This window comes from Sinohyriopsis cumingii, unplaced genomic scaffold, assembly GCF_028554795.1.
Source record: "Sinohyriopsis cumingii isolate HCF-2022 unplaced genomic scaffold, ASM2855479v2 utg005057l, whole genome shotgun sequence".
Taxonomy (NCBI): domain Eukaryota; kingdom Metazoa; phylum Mollusca; class Bivalvia; order Unionida; family Unionidae; genus Sinohyriopsis; species Sinohyriopsis cumingii.
This window is the reverse complement of record NW_028316884.1, coordinates 1-9,908: the sequence shown is the minus strand read 5'-3', so window position 1 is coordinate 9,908 and position 9,908 is coordinate 1. Positions and strand designations below refer to the sequence as shown.

At 33.9% G+C, this 9,908-nt stretch overlaps 1 long non-coding RNA gene across 7 annotated transcripts in view; it reads right to left on the bottom strand.

Moving 5' to 3' along the window:
* Positions 1 to 9,875, bottom strand: part of LOC149769004 (uncharacterized) — a 39,993-nt gene extending 30,118 nt beyond the window's left edge. For 6 of the 7 annotated variants that reach the window (XR_016419523.1, XR_016419525.1, XR_016419529.1 and 3 more), the window contains exons 1-2: positions 5,692 to 9,875; positions 2,791 to 2,904 (exon numbers count right to left, since the gene is read on the bottom strand). This is a non-coding gene — a long non-coding RNA (uncharacterized LOC149769004). The remainder of the gene's footprint in view (positions 1 to 2,790; positions 2,905 to 5,691) is intronic. The other variant, XR_016419524.1, reaches the window with a different exon arrangement.
* Positions 9,876 to 9,908: the final 33 nt, after the last annotated feature.

Sequence of the window (9,908 nt, the reverse complement as noted above, 5' to 3'; positions counted from 1 at the left end):
CTAATATAAAAGGGTGAATAATTTAGATAATATAGATACATATAAAGTATATTTCTTCTACATAAGAATTTAATAATAATTGGCATAAGATAGAGAGAAACTTATCTCAGAGCCAAGCAGAACATACCTTATCAGTTTTTAAACTTGTAAACTTTACTGTGAGAAATTATCAAATTGCTTCTACTTACATTTGCATCAAGATTGAGGGCTAATATAATACTTCACAAATCTTCTCTTTATTTTCATAATCAGTCACTGAAAATGTGCGATTTTATTTCCTTGAAATGTTATGACTGGTGTAAGGGAGATAACTGAATGATATACATAAGGTGTGGTAACCTTGAATACATTATCCATGTAATATAGATGAGTTCATCAACAACCTGTATTAACTTCATTGCAATTAAATTATCTCAAAATACATTACTGACAAAGTGAGAACCTAACATTTAGGCTCCTATGTTTAGTGGAGACCTCAAGAGTCATGTAATTTTAATTTCTAAGATGACGCAGCTCTTTCATATCACATAGTTCATATTTTCTACAATGCCGGCATGTAGAGTGCAGCCTTCCATAACCATGCAGATATCATCTCATGCCAATTTGGATTCTTGCGATGGGATGCAAAGTTTCAAGAACAGTGTGGATTTGAATGGAATGAATACGCACTGTGTGACTAAAATGGTTATCATTCTGTAATGTTGGACCAAACATGGAAATTCCACAGGAGCAGCTTGACAGAAAGAAATAGGATTAATTGAAAGTCAATAGTAGATTATAATTGGGCTTATATAAGTGCCAATGGGAAATGCTGACTTAAGGAAACTGTTCTTGTTTGTTGGTATTCACTGCTACTTCAACAAAAGGGAATGCAAGAGAACTGAACTAACTACATGAACAATTTCAAAGCAGGAGAGTGTAAAAAAAAAAGGGACAATTAGAGCAGGACAATTCAAATCAAAATGGGAAGGAATACCAAATCCTTAATAAATTACCTAAAAATTATTCATGCCAGAACATCCCACATGATACAAGTGATCTATCTACAAGTGTACTTAGAATGTTCTCTATCCTGGTTTATGGCATGCCTTACAAGAACAAGATAGTTGTTTTTGTACACATGATTTTTCATCTTTTGCAGGTACAATAGCCAATATTTGGCCAAAATCAACTATATTATGTTTCCATAACTTATTTTGTTGCATGCATTCCAAATCTAGGAGGTAACAGCACATACATAAAGGCATCAGGTAACACAAGTCTATATCTATCATAGCTATAGTTATCAAAAGTCCCCATCCAAGCCATCTTGTGCTATTTTCTAAAGATTTCATACATTTTATTCTTAAAGAACTTTCAATATTTGACCAAAAGTGTTCAGCATACATTTGTTTTCCTACATCAAACTAGTATAGTTCATAAATGCCGCCCACATGTATGCGTTTCTATGGAAACACTGTGAGGCTATTCTTTCCTTTAGGTATCACGGTACCAATTGTTTTTCCATATACCTCAATGCTAATGTTTTGTGAAATAAATATACTTTCTGTCCTACTTGGGCATGCATGTCACACGCTGTCATATAGAACAATGCTAGATTGTCAATTTGACAATGACATAACCAGGTACTCCATTGCATTTAAGAGAGATAACTCTACTGGAACTAGACAGGGGTAAGAGTTATCTAGTCACAACAAGCACATTTTCAGTCATGTGTACCATATTTTAAAAAAATCATAAAAAATACAAAATATGATCTAGATAGAAATTAACACAAGCTCACATGTTGCCAAGAGGCTCAACTTTTTTTTAAGCCAAACAGAAAGCACAAGTCTTACATAATGCACCAATCACAGCTAGTTTTGTTCTTTAATTCTGAATACAATGTTCCATACACCTTAAGCTCCGCCCACCTGGACTTGCGCAATTGGTACCGTTATACCTATAGCAAACCTTAATTTTTCCAATAATCTGTGAAATAGTTCGGGACTGTATAAGTAACAAATATACTTAGTCTCACTTGTGAAAAACAATTTGATGAGGTACTAACCTATGTCTTATATGAATGTGTATAGAAATGTCATTGAGCTGTTTGAACTATTGTTTTCATACTTTTGCTTCACCATCAAAATCATCTTTTGAAATAAAATGAATTCTTTCAACTATGAGTTCTATCTTATTCATATCAGCAATTATTGAACTTCACATAGGTGATATGGGATAAATTACATTATATCATATTATGTAATAACTAGGTCAAAGGTCAATGTACCAAATAGTATGCACCTGTCCTACTTCAAAATGTACAATTCACCTAAAAGAAAGGAATTTATATTTGTTTGGTAGGTGCAGAACTTAACATCAGAGACAGGTGGACATGACCCAATCTTATTATAAAGTATAAGCTTTGACCACTTTACACTATCTACAGATACAAGAGGTCACTAACCACCAGTCCTCACACAAAGGTCCACCTACCCATCCTCTTTGTAACACAAATAGTAAGCTTTCCTCCTTTGTAATGTGAATAAAATTGTTTCAATAAGCCAGTCAGTCACCAAATATAGTAAATCGCAGCTTCTAAGTGGTTATGTTTGGATTGGGAGGTGAAATTAGGGGAATAAAATACAGAAAAATGCCAAATATAAACACTAAGTATAGCACATCAAATGGAGTTAAAAACAGGAGGAAAGTGTTTATCTAAAAGGGAGAGGTAGCTTATGATAAAGGAATTAAAGGTGGCAAAGTCAGCAATGCGAAAAATGAGAAGTGAAAGTTTGATGACCTTACCTTGGACAAATATATGGGGCAGGGCCCAACAGGTCCAAGGACAGCCCAAAGGCCACTGTGCTATAACATCCCTTACAGGACCCAAATTTCAAGTGAAGTTGTGTTCATTTCCATCTAATATAAAAGGGTGAATAATTTAGATAATATAGATACATATAAAGTATATTTCTTCTACATAAGAATTTAATAATAATTGGCATAAGATAGAGAGAAACTTATCTCAGAGCCAAGCAGAACATACCTTATCAGTTTTTAAACTTGTAAACTTTACTGTGAGAAATTATCAAATTGCTTCTACTTACATTTGCATCAAGATTGAGGGCTAATATAATACTTCACAAATCTTCTCTTTATTTTCATAATCAGTCACTGAAAATGTGCGATTTTATTTCCTTGAAATGTTATGACTGGTGTAAGGGAGATAACTGAATGATATACATAAGGTGTGGTAACCTTGAATACATTATCCATGTAATATAGATGAGTTCATCAACAACCTGTATTAACTTCATTGCAATTAAATTATCTCAAAATACATTACTGACAAAGTGAGAACCTAACATTTAGGCTCCTATGTTTAGTGGAGACCTCAAGAGTCATGTAATTTTAATTTCTAAGATGACGCAGCTCTTTCATATCACATAGTTCATATTTTCTACAATGCCGGCATGTAGAGTGCAGCCTTCCATAACCATGCAGATATCATCTCATGCCAATTTGGATTCTTGCGATGGGATGCAAAGTTTCAAGAACAGTGTGGATTTGAATGGAATGAATACGCACTGTGTGACTAAAATGGTTATCATTCTGTAATGTTGGACCAAACATGGAAATTCCACAGGAGCAGCTTGACAGAAAGAAATAGGATTAATTGAAAGTCAATAGTAGATTATAATTGGGCTTATATAAGTGCCAATGGGAAATGCTGACTTAAGGAAACTGTTCTTGTTTGTTGGTATTCACTGCTACTTCAACAAAAGGGAATGCAAGAGAACTGAACTAACTACATGAACAATTTCAAAGCAGGAGAGTGTAAAAAAAAAAGGGACAATTAGAGCAGGACAATTCAAATCAAAATGGGAAGGAATACCAAATCCTTAATAAATTACCTAAAAATTATTCATGCCAGAACATCCCACATGATACAAGTGATCTATCTACAAGTGTACTTAGAATGTTCTCTATCCTGGTTTATGGCATGCCTTACAAGAACAAGATAGTTGTTTTTGTACACATGATTTTTCATCTTTTGCAGGTACAATAGCCAATATTTGGCCAAAATCAACTATATTATGTTTCCATAACTTATTTTGTTGCATGCATTCCAATCTAGGAGGTAACAGCACATACATAAAGGCATCAGGTAACACAAGTCTATATCTATCATAGCTATAGTTATCAAAAGTCCCCATCCAAAGCCATCTTGTGCTATTTTCTAAAGATTTCATACATTTTATTCTTAAAGAACTTTCAATATTTGACCAAAAGTGTTCAGCATACATTTGTTTTCCTACATCAAACTAGTATAGTTCATAAATGCCGCCCACATGTATGCGTTTCTATGGAAACACTGTGAGGCTATTCTTTCCTTTAGGTATCACGGTACCAATTGTTTTTCCATATACCTCAATGCTAATGTTTTGTGAAATAAATATACTTTCTGTCCTACTTGGGCATGCATGTCACACGCTGTCATATAGAACAATGCTAGATTGTCAATTTGACAATGACATAACCAGGTACTCCATTGCATTTAAGAGAGATAACTCTACTGGAACTAGACAGGGGTAAGAGTTATCTAGTCACAACAAGCACATTTTCAGTCATGTGTACCATATTTTAAAAAAATCATAAAAAATACAAAATATGATCTAGATAGAAATTACACAAGCTCACATGTTGCCAAGAGGCTCAACTTTTTTTTAAGCCAAACAGAAAGCACAAGTCTTACATAATGCACCAATCACAGCTAGTTTTGTTCTTTAATTCTGAATACAATGTTCCATACACCTTAAGCTCCGCCCACCTGGACTTGCGCAATTGGTACCGTATACCTATAGCAAACCTTAATTTTTCCAATAATCTGTGAAATAGTTCGGGACTGTATAAGTAACAAATATACTTAGTCTCACTTGTGAAAAACAATTTGATGAGGTACTAACCTATGTCTTATATGAATGTGTATAGAAATGTCATTGAGCTGTTTGAACTATTGTTTTCATACTTTTGCTTCACCATCAAAATCATCTTTTGAAATAAAATGAATTCTTTCAACTATGAGTTCTATCTTATTCATATCAGCAATTATTGAACTTCACATAGGTGATATGGGATAAATTACATTATATCATATTATGTAATAACTAGGTCAAAGGTCAATGTACCAAATAGTATGCACCTGTCCTACTTCAAAATGTACAATTCACCTAAAAGAAAGGAATTTATATTTGTTTGGTAGGTGCAGAACTTAACATCAGAGACAGGTGGACATGACCCAATCTTATTATAAAGTATAAGCTTTGACCACTTTACACTATCTACAGATACAAGAGGTCACTAACCACCAGTCCTCACACAAAGGTCCACCTACCCATCCTCTTTGTAACACAAATAGTAAGCTTTCCTCCTTTGTAATGTGAATAAAATTGTTTCAATAAGCCAGTCAGTCACCAAATATAGTAAATCGCAGCTTCTAAGTGGTTATGTTTGGATTGGGAGGTGAAATTAGGGGAATAAAATACAGAAAAATGCCAAATATAAACACTAAGTATAGCACATCAAATGGAGTTAAAAACAGAGGAAAGTGTTTATCTAAAAGGGAGAGGTAGCTTATGATAAAGGAATTAAAGGTGGCAAAGTCAGCAATGCGAAAAATGAGAAGTGAAAGTTTGATGACCTTACCTTGGACAAATATATGGGGCAGGGCCCAACAGGTCCAAGGACAGCCCAAAGGCCACTGTGCTATAACATCCCTTACAGGACCCAAATTTCAAGTGAAGTTGTGTTCATTTCCATCTAATATAAAAGGGTGAATAATTTAGATAATATAGATACATATAAAGTATATTTCTTCTACATAAGAATTTAATAATAATTGGCATAAGATAGAGAGAAACTTATCTCAGAGCCAAGCAGAACATACCTTATCAGTTTTTAAACTTGTAAACTTTACTGTGAGAAATTATCAAATTGCTTCTACTTACATTTGCATCAAGATTGAGGGCTAATATAATACTTCACAAATCTTCTCTTTATTTTCATAATCAGTCACTGAAAATGTGCGATTTTATTTCCTTGAAATGTTATGACTGGTGTAAGGGAGATAACTGAATGATATACATAAGGTGTGGTAACCTTGAATACATTATCCATGTAATATAGATGAGTTCATCAACAACCTGTATTAACTTCATTGCAATTAAATTATCTCAAAATACATTACTGACAAAGTGAGAACCTAACATTTAGGCTCCTATGTTTAGTGGAGACCTCAAGAGTCATGTAATTTTAATTTCTAAGATGACGCAGCTCTTTCATATCACATAGTTCATATTTTCTACAATGCCGGCATGTAGAGTGCAGCCTTCCATAACCATGCAGATATCATCTCATGCCAATTTGGATTCTTGCGATGGGATGCAAAGTTTCAAGAACAGTGTGGATTTGAATGGAATGAATACGCACTGTGTGACTAAAATGGTTATCATTCTGTAATGTTGGACCAAACATGGAAATTCCACAGGAGCAGCTTGACAGAAAGAAATAGGATTAATTGAAAGTCAATAGTAGATTATAATTGGGCTTATATAAGTGCCAATGGGAAATGCTGACTTAAGGAAACTGTTCTTGTTTGTTGGTATTCACTGCTACTTCAACAAAAGGGAATGCAAGAGAACTGAACTAACTACATGAACAATTTCAAAGCAGGAGAGTGTAAAAAAAAAAGGGACAATTAGAGCAGGACAATTCAAATCAAAATGGGAAGGAATACCAAATCCTTAATAAATTACCTAAAAATTATTCATGCCAGAACATCCCACATGATACAAGTGATCTATCTACAAGTGTACTTAGAATGTTCTCTATCCTGGTTTATGGCATGCCTTACAAGAACAAGATAGTTGTTTTTGTACACATGATTTTTCATCTTTTGCAGGTACAATAGCCAATATTTGGCCAAAATCAACTATATTATGTTTCCATAACTTATTTTGTTGCATGCATTCCAATCTAGGAGGTAACAGCACATACATAAAGGCATCAGGTAACACAAGTCTATATCTATCATAGCTATAGTTATCAAAAGTCCCCATCCAAAGCCATCTTGTGCTATTTTCTAAAGATTTCATACATTTTATTCTTAAAGAACTTTCAATATTTGACCAAAAGTGTTCAGCATACATTTGTTTTCCTACATCAAACTAGTATAGTTCATAAATGCCGCCCACATGTATGCGTTTCTATGGAAACACTGTGAGGCTATTCTTTCCTTTAGGTATCACGGTACCAATTGTTTTTCCATATACCTCAATGCTAATGTTTTGTGAAATAAATATACTTTCTGTCCTACTTGGGCATGCATGTCACACGCTGTCATATAGAACAATGCTAGATTGTCAATTTGACAATGACATAACCAGGTACTCCATTGCATTTAAGAGAGATAACTCTACTGGAACTAGACAGGGGTAAGAGTTATCTAGTCACAACAAGCACATTTTCAGTCATGTGTACCATATTTTAAAAAAATCATAAAAAATACAAAATATGATCTAGATAGAAATTAACACAAGCTCACATGTTGCCAAGAGGCTCAACTTTTTTTTAAGCCAAACAGAAAGCACAAGTCTTACATAATGCACCAATCACAGCTAGTTTTGTTCTTTAATTCTGAATACAATGTTCCATACACCTTAAGCTCCGCCCACCTGGACTTGCGCAATTGGTACCGTTATACCTATAGCAAACCTTAATTTTTCCAATAATCTGTGAAATAGTTCGGGACTGTATAAGTAACAAATATACTTAGTCTCACTTGTGAAAAACAATTTGATGAGGTACTAACCTATGTCTTATATGAATGTGTATAGAAATGTCATTGAGCTGTTTGAACTATTGTTTTCATACTTTTGCTTCACCATCAAAATCATCTTTTGAAATAAAATGAATTCTTTCAACTATGAGTTCTATCTTATTCATATCAGCAATTATTGAACTTCACATAGGTGATATGGGATAAATTACATTATATCATATTATGTAATAACTAGGTCAAAGGTCAATGTACCAAATAGTATGCACCTGTCCTACTTCAAAATGTACAATTCACCTAAAAGAAAGGAATTTATATTTGTTTGGTAGGTGCAGAACTTAACATCAGAGACAGGTGGACATGACCCAATCTTATTATAAAGTATAAGCTTTGACCACTTTACACTATCTACAGATACAAGAGGTCACTAACCACCAGTCCTCACACAAAGGTCCACCTACCCATCCTCTTTGTAACACAAATAGTAAGCTTTCCTCCTTTGTAATGTGAATAAAATTGTTTCAATAAGCCAGTCAGTCACCAAATATAGTAAATCGCAGCTTCTAAGTGGTTATGTTTGGATTGGGAGGTGAAATTAGGGGAATAAAATACAGAAAAATGCCAAATATAAACACTAAGTATAGCACATCAAATGGAGTTAAAAACAGGAGGAAAGTGTTTATCTAAAAGGGAGAGGTAGCTTATGATAAAGGAATTAAAGGTGGCAAAGTCAGCAATGCGAAAAATGAGAAGTGAAAGTTTGATGACCTTACCTTGGACAAATATATGGGGCAGGGCCCAACAGGTCCAAGGACAGCCCAAAGGCCACTGTGCTATAACATCCCTTACAGGACCCAAATTTCAAGTGAAGTTGTGTTCATTTCCATCTAATATAAAAGGGTGAATAATTTAGATAATATAGATACATATAAAGTATATTTCTTCTACATAAGAATTTAATAATAATTGGCATAAGATAGAGAGAAACTTATCTCAGAGCCAAGCAGAACATACCTTATCAGTTTTTAAACTTGTAAACTTTACTGTGAGAAATTATCAAATTGCTTCTACTTACATTTGCATCAAGATTGAGGGCTAATATAATACTTCACAAATCTTCTCTTTATTTTCATAATCAGTCACTGAAAATGTGCGATTTTATTTCCTTGAAATGTTATGACTGGTGTAAGGGAGATAACTGAATGATATACATAAGGTGTGGTAACCTTGAATACATTATCCATGTAATATAGATGAGTTCATCAACAACCTGTATTAACTTCATTGCAATTAAATTATCTCAAAATACATTACTGACAAAGTGAGAACCTAACATTTAGGCTCCTATGTTTAGTGGAGACCTCAAGAGTCATGTAATTTTAATTTCTAAGATGACGCAGCTCTTTCATATCACATAGTTCATATTTTCTACAATGCCGGCATGTAGAGTGCAGCCTTCCATAACCATGCAGATATCATCTCATGCCAATTTGGATTCTTGCGATGGGATGCAAAGTTTCAAGAACAGTGTGGATTTGAATGGAATGAATACGCACTGTGTGACTAAAATGGTTATCATTCTGTAATGTTGGACCAAACATGGAAATTCCACAGGAGCAGCTTGACAGAAAGAAATAGGATTAATTGAAAGTCAATAGTAGATTATAATTGGGCTTATATAAGTGCCAATGGGAAATGCTGACTTAAGGAAACTGTTCTTGTTTGTTGGTATTCACTGCTACTTCAACAAAAGGGAATGCAAGAGAACTGAACTAACTACATGAACAATTTCAAAGCAGGAGAGTGTAAAAAAAAAAGGGACAATTAGAGCAGGACAATTCAAATCAAAATGGGAAGGAATACCAAATCCTTAATAAATTACCTAAAAATTATTCATGCCAGAACATCCCACATGATACAAGTGATCTATCTACAAGTGTACTTAGAATGTTCTCTATCCTGGTTTATGGCATGCCTTACAAGAACAAGATAGTTGTTTTTGTACACATGATTTTTCATCTTTTGCAGGTACAATAGCCAATATTTGGCCAAAATCAACTATATTATGTTTCCATAACTTATTTTA